The sequence below is a fragment of the Sciurus carolinensis genome, chromosome 4 (assembly GCF_902686445.1).
Source record: "Sciurus carolinensis chromosome 4, mSciCar1.2, whole genome shotgun sequence".
Lineage (NCBI taxonomy): Eukaryota > Metazoa > Chordata > Mammalia > Rodentia > Sciuridae > Sciurus > Sciurus carolinensis.
The window spans coordinates 128,687,745-128,706,167 of record NC_062216.1 but is presented as its reverse complement, the minus strand read 5'-3'; the positions used below and the strand labels follow the sequence as shown (position 1 = coordinate 128,706,167).

At 40.2% G+C, this 18,423-nt stretch overlaps 1 protein-coding gene across 2 annotated transcripts in view; it reads left to right on the top strand.

The window, feature by feature from the left end:
• Positions 1–18,423, top strand: part of Best3 (bestrophin 3) — an 87,499-nt gene that overhangs the window by 24,876 nt on the left and 44,200 nt on the right. Inside the window, exon 1 of one of the 2 annotated variants that reach the window (XM_047548899.1) lies at positions 17,252–17,370. The exons of the other annotated variant lie outside the window; for it this stretch is intronic. The gene's annotated coding sequence lies outside the window, so the exon portion shown is untranslated. Of the gene's footprint in view, positions 1–17,251; positions 17,371–18,423 lie in introns of those variants that run through there. 2 annotated transcript variants of the gene reach the window in all.

Genomic DNA, 18,423 nt, shown 5'->3' with positions numbered 1-18,423 from the left:
CCATCCATCAGTTAATGAACATTTGGGTTGTTTCCAGCTTTCTGCTATTGTGAGTAGTACTGCTGTGAACATTCATGTATAAGTGTTTGTTTGAATATGTTTTCAATATGTTTAGATATATACTTAGGAGTCGAATTGATGGATCATATGGTAATTTTATATTTGATTTTCTTAGTAAACACAACCATTTTCCACAGTGGCTGCACCATTTTAAATTCTTATATCCTTACCAACACTTGTAATTTTCTGTTTTGCTTGTTTTTATAGCTATCCTGTGGGTGTGATGTGGCATCTCATTGTCACTCTGATTTGCATTAGCCTAATAACTAATGTTGTTGAGCATATTTTCATATGTTTATTTACTATAAGTAATCTTTTGCACTTTTTTTCACCCCTTTGTATACCCTGGAAGTCACTCTCTACCAATTCATTAGAGTTTTTCTTGTTCCTTTTTGCAGCTGCATAGCACTCCATTTTGTGGAGGTACCATAGTTGATTTAGCCACTCTCCTTAGCATAAGCATTTGTGTCACTTCCAACATTGCTGCAATTAATGTATTGGCACATATGTGTTTTTTTTTTATTATTGGAGGTATACATGAGTTGCCTTCCTAGAAATGAAATTGCTGGGTAAAAATTTTAGTTTATATGTAATTTTGCTGCATATTAATGAAGTTAGCAAGGAAAAATTCTGGCTCTCTTAAATAATCTAATGATAAATAAAAATGTGGAAACATTTCTTAAAAGGGTTTTCAAAGGGAAGCCTAAGAGAAAGAAACAACCACATGGATTTTTACCATGAGGAAAAGAAACATGTAAAACTTACTTTTGCTTTTATCTTTTTAAAATGAGGTAATATTTTAAATGATAATAGCCTTGTCCTCACTCAACAGCATTTTATGTTCTTAAAAGCAGGATTTTATGTTTATATAGGATGTTGTGAGGTCTACTTGAAGCTGAGTCCTCTGAGTGAGCTTCATGTAACGCATTTCTGATTTTTTATTTCATCTAATTATCTATGAAGAAAACAGGATGAAGGGGAACATGAATCATCCCCAAATTATCAGGGTATATAGTGGGTAGTAAGGAGTAATGAGAGGAGGTATACTTAATCCTTCATTTAATTCCATTTTTCTCTCACAGAAATATTAAAATATATCAGAATGTGTTCTGAGATACCATCAAGCAGTGAATCTGAACATCCACACATCTATTATATGCTATTACTTGCTGCTGGAAGTTAGTTATTAAAATTCCACTAAAGGACCTTTATAATTTAATCTTTACCAACTGTCTTATCCCCTCTCTCATAAAAGCATTCAAGGTCAAGAACCCTGAGGCACCTTATGAGCCATAAAAAAGTCACCACCACCTGTAAACCATCCTCAAAGAACATTTACTGTGTCATCCTTTCATTGATGTTATTTAATGTCATCTTAAAAGGGATGTGGGGTGCATCTATCATTCGTCATGGGAGTGCTCAGTCTTCATCTGTAATACAGTGATGCAGTGGAGTAGTGAAGAGGAAGTGGAAGGAATCATTTTATTTCTGCTTCTCTCCAGTTTCAGGTATTATATTGCTATTTCCAGTGCAGTAGGCTCCTAGTCTAAATCTCCTTAAGGACAGTAAAAGAAAGAGGAAGAGAAAAGGAAAGGAAAAAGAAAAGAAAGACGGTAAGGGGCAGTATTTCAGGTGGATTGGCTGGAGAGGCCACTCACACCCCTACCCAAGTTCCCAATTTGAATTAGTGAAGGATGCAGAAACTCAGAAGAAAGGTATACACCGAATGCAGACATAGCATCCTCTGTGTGCAAGGAATGCAAAGTCAGTACTCCGAGGTCTATCTGTCTTTCTGTTTTCCCAGAGTGCTATAAAACCCATGCCTCCCAGGAAAAATATTGTATTTTAAAAACTATTACATGAGGGCTGGGGAGATAGCTCAGCTGGTAGAGTGCTTGCCTCGCAAGCACAAGGCTCTGAGTTCGATCCCCAGTACCTAAAAAAAAAAAAAAAAAACTATTACATGAAAACAATTCATATGAAATAGATAGGCTAAACGTCTGAAAAAAAAATGTTCACTTATTCATTCCACAGATATATTTGAGTGCCTACTAGATGCTAAGTACTTTGCAGGGGCATTGAATATAAAACAATAATAATCATGGAGCCTGTCCTCATGAAATTCACATTCATGAGACGCAGCGGCAACCTTAGTGGACTCTTCTTAAACTTATTCATTCAATGAGGCTCCATCTGAAGCACTTTGTTTCACCAGCAAACAAAACTGACAGCTCTCTACCCTTACGGAACTTCTAGTAGAATATAATAGGCAGACAGTAAACATGATAAATGTGACAATCACGTGGTATATTCAAACTAGGTAAGCGGTGTGGATAAAATGCAAAAGCCAAGCAGGGTAAGGGGGTCAGGAGTGCTGAGGGGAGGGTCGTGGGGGGGCAGCGGCAATATGCAGTTTTAAGTAGGGTGGTGGGCTGCTGAGAAGACAATTGAGCAAGCTTGGAAGAAGTGAGGGAGACACTTGATTATCTAGAGAAAGAACATTCCAAGCAGGAAGGCTCACCGTCACCAAGCCTTTAAGCTGGGAATATGCCTGTTGTGTTTGTGATACAAAGGACAGAAGTGTGGAGGAGATGAATCCACAGGTAAGAAAAATAGAAAATGAGAGCAGGGAGGAAATGGGAGTAAGTCACGTGAGACTTTGCAGGCCATTGAAGGACTTGGGCTTTTACTCTGAGAAAAGCAGGGAGCCATTGAGGGGTTTCGGTCAGAGGAGTGACATGGCTTTCTTGGCTTACCTTGGATCACTCTGCTTTCATGTTAGAACAAACTGAAAAGAGCAGGTGAAAAAGCAGGAAGACCTGTTAGGAAGCTGCTAGAGTAACCCCAGAGAACAATGATGGGGGCTCTGAAGAGGGACACAGGGAGCTAGGGAACGGGTGGGTGAGTAGACAGTGGGTTTTGAAGGTGGAACCAACAGTGTTGCTGAAAGACTGGATCATGGTGTGAAAGGCGGAGAGGAGCTGAGGGTGACCGAGAGGTCTTTGCCCTTTGGAAAGAAGGAGATTTCATCAACTGAGATGGGAATATTTGCAGGCAAAGCATGTTTGAGGAAAAGGATCAGGAGTTCAATTCAGGGCCTGCAGGGTTTGAGGTATTCACGGGACAATCTGGAGTTAGGCGAAAGATCTGGGCTGGAGGTATAAATTTGGACGTTATGTCTGAAGTACATGGTTACCTATCTTCCTGCCCTGCCCTAAATGGTCCTGCCACCAAAATTCCTCCCATGACCTGGTCCTGTCCACTACCCACCAAAAGGGCCCATGGCCTGGCTCTGCTAAGGTTGTACATAAAGTCTGGAACCTCGTGTTTATCCCTGAAAATGAGCCACATCAGGTGTTTGTCCAATCAACCCCACCTCTGAATAAAGGGAAGCTTGCTGATCTGAGACCTGCTCCCTGACACCCTCATTTGTGCACTCATGTGCTTACAATGTCAATCCAAACATTTTATTACATATGATTAAATAAAATGAATATTATTTTAAAATATAAAATTATATGAAGCAGGGGCTGGGGTTGTGGCTCAGTGGTAGAGTGCTTGCGTAGCACATGTGAGGCACCGAGTTTGAGCCTCAGCACTGAATAAAAGTAAATAAATAAAAATAAAGGTTCATCCGCAACCAAAAATATGTATTTTTTTTTAATTATATGAAGCAAAAACTGAAGTTTCTCTTTCACTCCCTTACTCCAAACCCACTGCTCTATCAGTGCCTCTGTTAAGGAGCTATATTATATAACAAACCTAAAAAGATATCTGAAGAATGTTCAATCTATCATATTAGAGAACTAGAGTTAACAAGTGTTTTCTTCATTTTCACATGCACTTCACTACATAAGAAAACATGTAATTAGAGAAATGCGAATCAAAACCACCCTAAGATTTATCTCACTCCAATTAGAATGACTATTATCAAGAATACAAGCATTAATAGGTGGTGTTGAGGATGTAGGGGAAATGGCACACTCATACATTGCTGGTGGGGATGCAAATTAGTGCACCAACTCTGGAAAGCAGTGTGAAGACTCCTTAGAAAACTTGGAATGGACCCACCTTTTGACCCAGTTATCCCATTCCTCAGTTTATACCCAAAGGACTTAAAATCAGCATACTACAGAGATACAGCCACATCAATGTTCATAGCTGCTCAATTCACAATAGCCAGATTGTGGAACCAACCTAGATGCCCTTCAATAGATGAATGGATACAGAAACTGTGGTATATATACACAACAGAATATTACTCAGCCATAAAGAAGAATAAAATTATGACATTTGCTGGTAAATGAATGGAGGTGGAGAATATCATGCTAAGTGAAATAAGCCAATCCCAAAAAAACCAAAGGTCAACTGTTTTCTCTGATAAGTGGATGCTGATACATAATGTTGGGAGAGGGGAAGAAGGGAGTAACTTTGGATTGTGTAAAGGGAAATGAGGGGAGGGGAGGAGGTTGGGGAAGGAAAGATAGAGGAATGAGACAAACATCATTACCCTATGTACTGTATGATCACACAAATGGTGACTCTACATTGTGTACAGCCATAGAAATGAAAAATTGTACCCCATCTGTGTACAATGAATCAAAATGCAGTCTTTAAAAATAAAAATAAATAAAATTTAAAAAATAAAGAAAACATGTAGAGACATTCATATGTTTATGCATAAAATTTTCTTATTTACCTATGTCTTCCCTTTACCCACACAGTGATATAATTTCTATCACTATCTACTATTGGTGGCAAAGTAGAATTTCAGAACTGCTTGGAATAAACAATGTATTTAAGTTTATAGGCCTCTTTTGTGAAATTGAACTTACATGTAATCTGTTGTATGTTGTAATGTTGGGGGCTGTGCCAGCCAGAATGGCGCCTGATCACATCAGCAGTGAGGAGGTTAATTGGCATAAGCGCACTCAGATGATTTATCATTGGCCGTATTCAGTTAAGTCCAGCGCACAACGCCTGCACAGGTGTTCCCGAGCGCACCTGCTTGGGCCTGCTCGTTTTGACCCTTGCCATGATGGGGCAGCTGGCTCCTCGCCTGTTGAGATGTGGCCCCGCCCTCCGCCTCCTGGAGGGAATATAAGCGGGTGGTGGGCAGGAACGCGAGTGTAAGGAGCAGTAGCAAGCAGAGCAGCAGCTAACAGAAAGAAGCGGAGAGAAGCCACTAGCAGAAAGGAAGAAGAAAAGGCAGCAAGCAGATAGAAGCAGCTCGCAGAGAGAAGCAGCAGGCAGTGGCGGAAGGCAGATTACAGAGCGGAGAATTGAGAACACACCTCTAGATCACAGATAGGCAGATGGCAGTAGGCGGGACGCATCACTAAGAAGCACCTCAGATAGATTACCCTTAGTTCACAGGATGCAGGATGCACCTTTAAGAAGAAGCAGCAGAACTAAGAAGATATAGATCCCTGAAAGTGTAGTCTCTCTCTCAAGCAAAGTCTCTCTTTCTCTCTTATGCAAAGCCTCTCTCTCTCTCCTCTCAAAGCAAGTAAGCCTCATTTCCTCTATCCTCTATAAACAAGCAAGGAAGGAAGCAGCTCAGAAATAGAAGTAGCTCAGTTTCCAGTCCACCACCCATAAAGACCCGCACAAATTGTTGCTGCAGGCGGTGACAAATACCCGCAGATTTGGCACCACAAAGAGCCAGTGACATTGTAATATTTTTTTCTTTGAAAACTGGAATGTATTTGAGCCAAGCAGTACCATCCACATAAGAAATGTCATTGATTATAGAGTGCAGGATATACTTTCAGCTAGTAATAACTCTAGATTCTAAGCTTATATCTCTAAAATAGAACAGTTTCCATAGCTTCCATTAGAAAAACAAAAACTTCAGAATTTGAACTAATGCCTTGCTGTTTTGTTGAGTTGGCAGTTACTCTGTGCAAGGAAAGCAATGATGACTCCTCAAATATCCAGTCTTTTATGAGATTAGAGCTGCAGCTGCAATAACTTATTCTTCTAGTCCTAGGGGTTTGCTATTTCTCACCTGAAATCAAAGAGAATCCTAATTGTAGAGGTATCCTACCCTGTTTGGTTTGATTTGGGGCAGAATTCTAAGTCCAACACATGTATCAGAAACTCCATGTGCTGGGGTACCACATGACTTATCCCAACCAGCTACTTGTGATGTGACTGTTGCTCACAGCAGGATAGTCAGTAAACAGAAAAACCCAAGAAAGAGCAGGGCATGAATTCTCAAGGAGTTTACTATGTAACTGGGCTAGTAAACATTTACCTGTAGGAGAAAAAGAGCATGTTGAGTACTTCTCAAATCAATTGAACCAACATGTTATGCTGTGGAAAAATAATAACTAATAACTGTTCTCTATATTTTATTCTGAATTTTTCTTGAGCCTTTGGCACTAACTCCTCTTATTTTTTCTAGAGTGATCCAGCATATTGCAAAATGAGTAAGTGCCAGAAATGTGTATTAACACAAAAACTGAACATTGACTAGTCATATTGAATTAAACAACTTGTTTTATATGGACATGTGAGCTTTCACTATACTTTTAGTTTGCATCCGTTTTTAACTGGTAAAGTGTTCCTGTTTGCAGGATCAAGTAAAACATACCGAAATTTCATAGCACCCCACTAAGAAACATGTCACCTAAACAATTTTGAGAATCATTTGTTCTTTGTGAACAAAGAGACTCAAGGAACCAAGTCATGTCAGACTGCCCTTCCCTCTTTCCCCTTCCCCTCTTCTCCCTCCAGTAGAAGATTTCCCCTGGGTCATCTCTCATCATCCTTCTGAATTCCCTTCACCACCATCCAGTTCATACCAGAACAACCATAATAACCTTCAAACAAATTCCCCTCCCAAAGTCTCTGCCCACCCCACTCTACCATACATCCTTCCCATCAACTCAGATTTCTGCAACACAAGATTTTCTTCCAAAAACATTTCTATTCAAAAACATTTACCAATTCTTTATTTCCCATTTAATAATGCCTAAAAGTCTTAGGTTCCCAGAATCAGTTCCTCCAAAATACTGCAATTTCTGGTCTTTGGTTAATTTGAATACAAAGTTTCATTATTATGTTTAACTACACACTGAAAAGAAATTTGGCAAGAACTCTCTCACCTCAGTGGAGTAAATAAATAAGTGTATAACTGATGGGGAACTTTTTAAATGGCTGCTTCTCCCTTAGGAGGTGATGGAGGCTACCTGCCTTGTTGTTATTGTTTTCTCGTCCCCCTCTTCCCCTAAGGAACAAGGGTGATTTATCGTGACATCTATGGATGAATGTCAGTATTCCTGACACTTAGAAATTATCACTTTTTAATGACTTGTCCTGTCACTGGAGGTTTACTGGAATCAAAGACAAATGTGCTTATGTGGACTGTTGAAAATCAGAGTGGTCAGAATCACATAACTGATGCTTGCTGTCAGGAGAAAATCTGACTGGTATCGTTATTCCACAGAGCTTTGAGATTGCCTCAGGGCTTATCACGTCATTTGCTACTAACTATAGAGATAAAATATTTGCAATAAAATTCTAGAAGTATGAACTTTATGCCGAATGATAACACCCCTCTGTTGCAGCATCCTGATAGAGTATCACTCTGTTCTTTATATGTCATTTTACTTTTTACTTTTTATAATCAGGTTACTCTTAGGATCTTGAAGAATAGGTCTATTTTAAACAAAAAAATTTTAAAGTTTTATTCAAAAGTTCTATAAGATAAACTGCAATTTGGTGCATTGTTAGATATTTTGAAAAAAAAGCTATAGCAGCTTGCCTCCTCTAAGGGGTTAATTTCTAAATGGCATCATTCCATACCTGTTAGAATTAGCCACTAGAGTCAAAGCTCAACAATGGGAGTTGGTCCGGTCAGTCTAGTTATTATTGACTAATTTGCATTTAAAACTCTCTTTCCAACCATTAATTAGTCATTCCAGAAAAACAACCTGATGGTAGAAATGAACATAATTATCTCTGTTTAAAAATGAGATTGAAGAGTTTCAAGATGGCGGCCTAGAGGGCGGCTGCATTTCATGTTGCTCCAGTACGCAGGATTCAAAAGAGGAGATAGTGAGAGACTTGGGACCAACTCAAAGCCGTCGGGTGAGTCTCTCCCGTTGGGTGAGTCTCTCCCGTTGGGGAGGCGTCCCGGAGGGGGCGGTAGCCCCGGAACGCAGGGAATTTGTGAAGTGGAGTTGCTCGGCGAGACGCCCCTCCCCCCACTGGAGCAGTAAACACGGACAACTGGGATCATCGTAGAGGAGGCGGCTCAGCACAGCACTTGGACTCGGAGCAACCACTGGGGCTCCGGGCGGCTGCCTGAGGAGGAGCTGCTTGATGAGCTGTTTAGACTCAGAGTAATCGCTTCTGAACACCGGGGGGTTGCCCAGAGGAAGAGGAGAAGCGCGGCGGGTCGCTTGACCTAGGAGTGACTGCATCAGAGCCACAGGCGGTTGCCAGAGGACGAGCTGCATCGCCAGCTGTTTGGACTCAGAACAACTGCTTCTGAACACCCGGGGGGTTGCCCGGAGGAAAAGGAGAAGTGCGGTGGGTTGCTTGGTCTAGGAGTGACTGCATCAGAGCCACAGGCAGTTGCCAGAGGAGGAGGCGAGTGGTGAGTTGATTGCACTCAAAGCGACCGCTCCTGAACACCGGTGGCCTGCCTGGAGGAGGAGCGTGGTGGGTCACTTGGTCTTGGAGCCACCGCCCCTGAACACTCGGGGGGCTACCCCGAGGAGGAGGAGGAGGAACAGGGCGGGTCACTTGGGCTTGGAGTGACTGCCTAGGGCTACGGGAGGTTGGCGGGAGGAGGAGACGCGAAGTGAGTTGCTTGGACTCCTAGTGACTGCGTCGGAAACCGGGCTGCTGTCTGGTGGAGGAGGTGTGTGGCGGGTCTCTGGGTATCAGAGCTATTGTACGGGGCTCCAGGTGGCGGCTCAGAGGAGGGGCCACATAGCCAGGTGATTAGGTGCAGAGTAGGGTCCCAGGAGCTAGGTGGCTTCTTGATGGAAGAGCCGCACAGAGACACGCCTAGGGGCGGAGCGAAGTTTCCAGGACTGCGGGCAGATTATCTGGGAGAGGCAGCCTAAGGAGACTCGCCTGCGGAGGGTGAGGCTCCCAGGCCCAGGAGGTAGGTCCGGGCCCCTGGGAACATTGCAGAGGAAGACAGCCCAGCCCAGGCAGTAGTTGTAGATTGAGGGGAACCTCTAGGAGGGGAACTGACCAGTGAGACGTTCCCACCGAGTGAGTCTTCCCTACCGGGAGAGGTTTTCCCACAGGGACGGTAAAACCAGAGACACAGGCACAAACAGGACTTGCCTCAGCCCGCAGCCTAGTTCCCCGTTGGATGACCATTGGTCAACAAGTGGAGACACCTCTGACCACTAGCAGGGAATATACGCCACCTGAGGGTCACCACCCTAGAGAGGCAGCTTCTTCGTGGAGCTCTGCATTATCAACTTCCTCCAAGACTTCAGGCTACTGAAGGATAAGAAGGGATATACTAGCAATCTTCAGGGACATTATAAGTCGATAGAGGAAATCTGCAATATCTTAATGACCCACTGATTCCTGAACAATATGAGAAAACAAGGGAAGAAAATGCCCCAAACAAATCTAGATGTTACATCAATAGAATCCAACGACAGCATGGTAGAAGAAATGACAGAAAGGGAGTTCAGAATGTACATAATTAAAATGATTAGGGAAGCAAACGATGAGATGAAAGAGCAAATGCAGGCATTGAATGATGAGATGAAAGAGCAAATGCAGCCATTGAATGATCGCACCAATCGATGTCGGGGTTCCCGGGACCCCCAGCCTTGGGCACGGTCAAGATGGCGCCTGGCGCTGAGCCAAAAGCGGCCAGCTATACAGTAAACAACCAGCGAATTCCAATGATTGGCTAGTTAACGATGTGATTAGAGCATGCCCCCCTCGTGTACCTATTCTATGCCTGCAGCTGTCCGCGCGTTTGCCTCGTGTGCTCTCCCCTGATTGGTTGAAGTGTATATAAGCTTGGTGGGTGGGGGAGTAAGCGAAGAAGCTGGGAGTAAGAAGAGGCTGAGAGTAGAAGAAGCTGAGAGTAGGAGAAGAAGCGAGGAAGAAGAGTGCGAGCGAAGGCGTGAGCCGAGCGGGAGAAGCGGAGCAGCCGAAGCAGGTGTGAGCCGAGCAGGAGGAGCGTAGCGACCGGAGCAGGCGAGAGTTAAGCAGAGGAAAAGAGAGCGAGAGAAAGAAAAGAGAGAAAGGGATAGAAAAGAGGGAAAGAAAGGAAGACTGTGCACAATAAACTTCCAAAGCTTCAGACGTTTGTCGTGTCTCTCTCTGCGGGCAGAGGGAACGCGATAAATCGACAGTTAACAGAGCAAATTCAGGAAGCAAAAGATCATTTCAATAAAGAGTTAGAGATAATGAAAAAAAAACAAACAGAAATCCTTGAAATGAAGGAAACAATAAACCAAATTAAGAATTCCATAGAAAGCATAACCAATAGGATAGAACACCTGGAAGACAGAACTTCAGATATTGAAGACAAAATATTTAACCTCGAAAACAAAGTTGAACAAACAGAGAAGATGGTAAGAAATCATGAACAGAATCTGCAAGAACTATGGGATATCATGAAAAGGCCAAATTTGAGAATTATTGGGATTGAGGAAGGCTTAGAGAAACAAACCAAGGAATGAACAATCTATTCAATGAAATAATATCAGAAAATTTCCCAAATCTGAAGAATGAAATGGAAAATCAAGTTCAAGAGGCTTATAGGACTACAAATACACAAAATTACAACAGACCCACACCAAGGCACATTATAATGAAAATACCTAACATACAAAATAAAGACAGAATTTTAAAGGTTGTGAGAGAAAAGAACCAAATTACATTCAGGGGGAAACCAATACGGATATCAGCAGATTTTTCAATCCAGACCCTAAAAGCTAGAAGGGCCTGGAACAACATTTTTCAAGCTCTGAAAGAAAGTGGATGCCAACCAAGAATCTTATACCCAGCAAAGCTTACCTTCAAATTTGACGATGAAATAAAATCTTTCCATGATAAACAAAAGCTAAAAGAATTTACAAAAAGAAAGCCAGCATTACAGAACATTCTCGGCAAAATATTTCATGAGGAAGAAATAAAAAACAAAGAAGCAAATCAGCAAAGGGAGGAATTATCCTAAAGGAACTGTCAAATAAAGGAGGAACCAAGATGTGTCAAACAAGAAATAAATAAATAAATAAAATTTTAAATATGAACCAAATGACTGGGAATACAAATCATATCTCAATAATAACCCTGAATGTTAATGGCCTGAATTCATCAATCAAAAGACATAGACTGGCGGATTGGATTAAAAAGAAAGATCCAACAATATGTTGCCTGCAAGAGACTCACCTCATAGAAAGAGATACCCATAGACTAAAGGTGAAAGGATGGGGAAAAACATACCATGCACACGGACTCAGCAAAAAAGCTGGAGTATCCATCCTCATTTCAGATAATGTGGACTTCAAGCCAATGTTAGTCAGAAGGGATAAGGAAGGACATTTCATACTGCTTAAGGGAAGCATAAATCAGCAAGATATAACAATCATAAACATCTATGCCCCAAACAGTGGCTCATCCATGTATGTCAAACAAATCCTTCTCAATTTTAGAAACCAAATAGACCATAACACAATAATACTAGGTGATTTTAACACGCCTCTCTCACCATTGGACAGATCTTCCAAACAAAAATTGAACAAAGAAACCATAAATCTCAATAACACAATCAATAATTTAGACTTAACAGACATTTATAGAATATACCATCCAACCAAGAGTGAATACACTTTCTTCTCAGCAGCACATGGATCCTTCTCTAAAATAGACCATATATTATGCCACAAAGCTAATGTCAGCAAATACAAGAAGATAGAGACACTACCTTGTATTCTATCAGATCATAATGGATTGAAGTTAGAAATAAATGAAAGAGTAAAAAACAGAAACTACTCCAACACCTGGAGATTAAACAATATGCTATTATATGATGAATGGATAACAAAAGATATTAGGAAGGATATTTAAAAATTCTTAGAGGTAAATGAGAACAAAGAAACATCATATCAAAATCTCTGGGACACTATGAAAGCAGTACTTAGAGGAAGATTTATTTCATGGAGCACATTTAATAAAAGAAGTAAAACTCAAAAAATAAATGACCTAACACTACAGCTCAAAGCCCTAGAAAAAGAAGAACAGACCAACACCAAAAGTAGTAGAAGACAGGAAATAGTCAAACTCAGAGCTGAAATCAACGAAATTGAAACAAAAGAAACAATAGAAAAAATTGACAAAATAAATAGTTGGTTCTTTGAAAAAATAAACAAAATTGATAAACCTTTAGCCACACTAACAAAGAGAAGACGAGAGAAAACCCAAATCACTAAAATTCGGAATGAACAAGGAAATATCACAACAGACACGACTGAAATACAAAACATAATTAGAAAAGCTATTTTGAAAATCTATACTCCAACAAAATAGAAAATTTCGAAGACATCAACAGGTTTCTAGAGACATATGAATTGCCTAAACTGAACGAGGAGGACATACACAATTTAAATAGACCAATTTCAAGTAATGAAATAGAAGAAGTCATCAAAAGCCTACCAACAAAGAAAAGTCCAGGACCAGATGGGTTCTCAGCCGAGTTCTACAAAACTTTTAAAGAAGAGCTCATTCCAATACTTCTCAAAGTATTCCATAAAATAGAAGAGGAGGGAACCCTCCCAAACTCATTATATGAAGCCAATATTACCCTGATACCTAAACCAGACAGAGACACATCGAGGAAAGAAAATTTCAGACCAATATCCTTAATGAACATCGACGCAAAAATTCTAAACAAAATTTTAGCAAATCGCATACAAAAACATATTAAAAAGATAGTGCACCATGATCAAGTGGGTTTCATCCCAGGGATGCAAGGTTGGTTCAACATCAGGAAATCAATAAATGTAATTCACCATATCAATAGACTTAAAGTCAAGAATCACATGATTATTTCAATAGATGCAGAAAAAGCATTTGATAAAATACAGCATCCCTTCATGCTCAAAACACTAGAAAAAATAGGGATACTGGGAACATTCCTTAACATTGTAAAGGCCATCTACGCTAAGCCCATGGCTAATATTATTCTAAATGGTGAAAAACTGAAAGCATTCCCTCTAAAAACTGGAACAAGGCAGGGATGCCCTCTTTCACCACTTCTATTCAATATCGTCCTTGAAACTCTAGCCAGAGCAATTAGACAGACCAAAGAAATTAAAGGGATACGAATAGGAAAAGAAGAACTCAAATATCCCTATTTGCTGATGATATGATTGTATACTTAGAGGAACCAGGAAATTCCACCAGAAAACTGTTAGATCTCATAAGTGAATTCAGTAAAGTAGCAGGATATAAGATCAATGCACATAAATCTAAGGCATTTCTATACATAAGCGATGAATCTTCAGAAAGAGAAATTAGGAAAACTACCCCATTCACAATAGCTTCAAAAAAAATAAAATACTTGGGTATCAATCTCACAAAAGAGGTGAAAGATCTCTACAATGAGAACTACAGAACACTAAAGAAAGAAATTAAAGAAAACCTCAGAAGATGGAAAGATCTCCCATGTTCTTGGATAGGAAGAATTAATATTGTCAAAATGGCCATACTACCAAAAGTGCTATACAGATTCAATGCAATTCCAATTAAAATCCCAATGATGTACCTTACAGAAATAGAGCAAGAAATTATGAAATTCATCTGGAAGAATAAAAAACCCAGAATAGCTAAAGCAATCCTTGGCAGAAAGAGTGAGGCAGGGGGTATCGCAATACCAGATCTTCAACTCTACTACAAAGCAATAGTAACAAAAACGGCATGGTATTGGTACCAAAATAGAAAGGTGGATCAATGGTACAGAATAGAGGACATGGACACAAACCCAAATAAATACAATTTTCTCATACTAGACAAAGGGGCCAAAAATATGCAATGGAGAAAAGATAGCCTCTTCAACAAATGGTGCTGGGAGAATTGGAAATCCATATGCAACAGAATGAAACTAAACCCATATCTCTCACCATGCACGAAACTAAACTCAAAATGGATTAAGGATCTCGGAATCAGACCAGAGACCTTGCATTTTATAGAAGAAAAAGTAGGTCCAGAGCTTCAACATGTCGGCTTAGGACCAGACTTCCTCAACAGGACTCCAATAGCACAAGAAATAAAAGCAAGAATTAATAACTGGGATAGATTCAAACTAAAAAGCTTTCTCTCAGCAAAGGAAACTATCAGCAATGCGAAGAAAGAGCCTACAGAGTGGGAGAAAATCTTTGCCAATCAAACTTCAGATAGAGCGCTAATCTCCAGAATCTATGAAGAGCTCAAAAAACTCTACACCAAGAATGCAAGTAATCCAATCGACAAATGGGCTAAGGAAATGAATAGACACTTCACAGAAGAAGATCTACAGGCAATCAACAAACATATGGAAAAATGTTCAACATCTCTAGTAATAAGAGAAATGCAAATCAAAACCACCCTAAGATTCCATCTCACCCCAATTAGAATGGCGATTATCAAGAATACAAGCAACAACAGGTGTTGGCGAGGATGTGGGGAGAAAGGTACACTCATACATTGCTGGTGGAAATGCAAATTAGTGCAGCCACTCTGGAAAGCAGTATGGAGACTCCTTAGAAAACTTGGAATAGAACCACCATTTGACCCAGCTATCCCACTCCTTGGCCTATACCCAAAGGATTTAAAATCAGCATATTACAGAGATACAGCCACATCAATGTTCATAGCTGCTCAGTTCACAATAGCCAGATTGTGGAACCAACCTAGATGTCCTTCAATTGATGAATGGATAAAGAAACTGTGGTATATATATACAATGGAATATTACTCTGCCATAAAGAATGATAAAATTATGGCATTTGCAGGCAAATGGATGAAACTGGAGAATATCATGCTAAGTGAGATAAGCCAATCTCAAAAAACCAAAGGACGAATGATCGCTAATAAGTGGATGATGACACATAATGGGGGGTGGGAAGAGTTAGTGTTAGGGTTAGAGTTAGGTTTAGGGACGGGGGCAAGAATGGAGGAAGGAAGGACTGTATAGAGGGAAAAGAGGGGTGGGAGGGGTGTGGGGAAGGGAAAAAAATAACAGAATGAATCAAACATTACCCTATGTAAATTTATGATTACACAAATGGTATGCCTTTACGCCATGTACGAATAGAGAAACAACATGTATCCCATTTGTGTACAATAATAAAAAAAAAAAAAAATGAGATTGAGGCTGGGCACAGTGACACAAGCCTGTAATCCCAGCAGCTCAGGAGGCTGAGGCAGGAGGATCGTGAATACAAAGTCAGCCTCAGCAACTTAGCAAGGCCCTAAGCAACTCAGTGAGACCCTGTCTCTAAGGAAAAGATAAAACAGGGCTGTGGATGTGGCTCAGTGGTTGAATGCCCCTGAGTTCAATCCCTGGTACCCCACCCCCAAAATGAGACTGACCAACCATGCTCATGGTGCCCTACAGAGGAGGCATCTCAGAGCTACCACACATCCAAGAGGAGATGCAGGAGTGGGAATTTTACAAAATACTTCCAACATTGCTATTTCATAATCACTGAAGCTTACATTTGCTCAAAGTTCCCGCATTGATCAGTCTTAAAACCTTTGTAAATGTAACATCAGATCCAATCAGCACTTTTCATGGCAACCCAAATAGAAGATGTGCAGCACTGTGTATATACTTTCTAAATATTCAGAAGTTCCCTCAAATGTACTAACAGAAGGAAAATAGTGAGCATGTGATGATAAACAGCTAATACATATTGAATATCCATTATTTATAGGCCTCATACTGAAACCATAAAGATGAGGCAAGAAATCAGACACCTACAACTCTGTCAATGATCTAATGTACTTACAGTCTGACAAAGAAACCAGCCAAATGCACATAAAATTTAAGAATACTTTAGAAAAAAAGTATATATATATTTTTTACTTTAAAACCAGCATTTTATTTTATATCTTTCTCCATGACAATAGATGTTTTTTTAAAGTCATTTTCTTTTAATTTACGGTGCAATGATTGGTGCACAAGTTACTTTAGGAAGTTGGAAAGATCTCAGGAATTGGCCCTGAAATTAATTTTCTATTATTTAAAGAATGCTGCTGAACTGTCTCTTTTAAGAAAGAAGATAGGGGCCAGACCTGGTGACACATGCCTGTAATCCCAGTGGTTTGGGAGGCCGAAACTGAGGATCACAAGTTCAAAGCCAGCCTCAGCAACTTAGCGAGGCACTAAGCAACTCAGTGAAACCCTGTCTCTAAATAAAATACAAAAAAGGACAGAGAATGTGGTTTAGTGGTTAATCGTCCCTTGAGTTCAATCGTTCAATCTCTGGTACCAACAAAAAAAAAAAAAGAAAGATAGGTAGGTATAATCAATCTAGCAGAAAACATTTTGAATAATTTAAAGTTTTCCTGGATAACCATAGAAAGATAACAAATGTAATGAATCAGTGTGCTACTCATTTCCATTACACTAAGCCATCACATGTCATAATTCTCTATGGTCTTTCAAGACGGGGACACATTCTCTCTCTCTCTCTCTCTCTCTCTCTCTCTCTCTCTCTCTCTAACACCTACTTATTGCTTTTAATGGAGAAACATTCTCAATACCTCTCGAACGAGTATAAATCCTGTTTATATTCTTGTCTGCCCCGATTTATGGCTTCATAAGAATTTATTCTTCCTTTCAAGCACAAAAAGACTGTTCTAATTCCCCTTTTGGCTGGCGGAGTCTCTTCAGAACACTTTAGGGGGAAATGGACCTTTCTTCCTTGATCCGAGGATGGAGTTGAAATGAATCTAACAGACTTAAACAACCCAACATCCTTCACGTCACCAGAGATTTCTCATTCAAAGGAGTACTTTGGGCGGCAGGTGGGGTTATAATTATAGATGGAAAAAAGCAGCATCAGCAGCTGTCACTTCTGTTTGTTCCAGCTATCACTGTCATCAGTGGGCAAATTGGCATAAACAGGCCTCCACAAGTGGAAAAACATTTAACCCTTGTGCCTGGTACACTCTGGATCCTCACAGTAGCCTAAGAACAGAAAGAAAGTCTGACTGTCCATGAGCGAAGGGTGAGACCGAGAGTGCAGCACCGACCCGAGGGCACCTCTTCAGGGGGAGCCTGAAATTTGAAGATTTTCTTTCCTGTCGGAGACTCCAGATAACTAGGTTAGTGCACAGAGTGACCTATGCATTTTAACTCTGACCTCTACTCTCTGCGAGCTTAGGTTTTTCTGACAGAGCCAAAGAGAAGGCTGAACTATTAAAACATTATTTAAAACTACCATACCTGTGAGAACAAATTACAAAATGGGCTTTTTTTGTGCTCCTCTCCCAATGTTGGCTGTGCTTATCTCATACAAATAGAAAAGGTAAAGATGGAAAAATGAAACCAGTTTTGTGGCACGAGTCCCATCCTTTCATAATGCCTCTTACTTATGCCAAAGACCCTGTTTCTTTATTAAAATCAGGGATGTTGGAAATGTTTGTGGTTTTTTTTAAAAAGTGCTGTGTCATTTATAGAGAAAATGGGTGAATAAGAGTTGTTTTCCCAGGTCTAGATAAAAACAAATTTTTTTTGTTTGTTTGTTGAAATGTACAATGCAGCTTGCTTTATGTGATAAACTGCTCTAGAATTTATTTATGAGTGTGTGTGTCTACTATACTTCTACCTAAATGCTCTATGATCTCAGTCTACATAACTCTGTAAGACTCTCCTCATAGATCCTCCTAAGAAGGCTAAGATTTCAGAGAAATTTCATTTTTATCTGCATGTCATACATTTAGCCAGTAGTTAAACAGGATTTTCAAAGATTAGCTTTTGACCACTTATCTCAAAGCCTGACTGTTTAACAGTTCAGTGACAAGTGATGGAATGTTAAAGAACTCACTGAAAATCAAGTTTTGGGGCCCATCTTCATCCTATCCACATCCATGCAACAGACCCAGGTAGAAAAAATTTCATAATGTCCTCATTTTATTCAGCTCTAAACAGAAATTCAATCATCCCTGAGCATTTTGTGAGACTTTTCATGGGGAAAATGCATTTTTCTTAATACTACTGTTGCCCAAAATTTGGGCTGCCTTTGAAGTATACAGAGTGTTAACTATGCACTGAAAACACCACTAGAGAGACACTCACTTGCAAATAAAGCTACCAAAAGTAACCCATCAATTAAGTTCCCATGAGGGCCTTGCTTCTTTTCAAAAATATATCCTGAT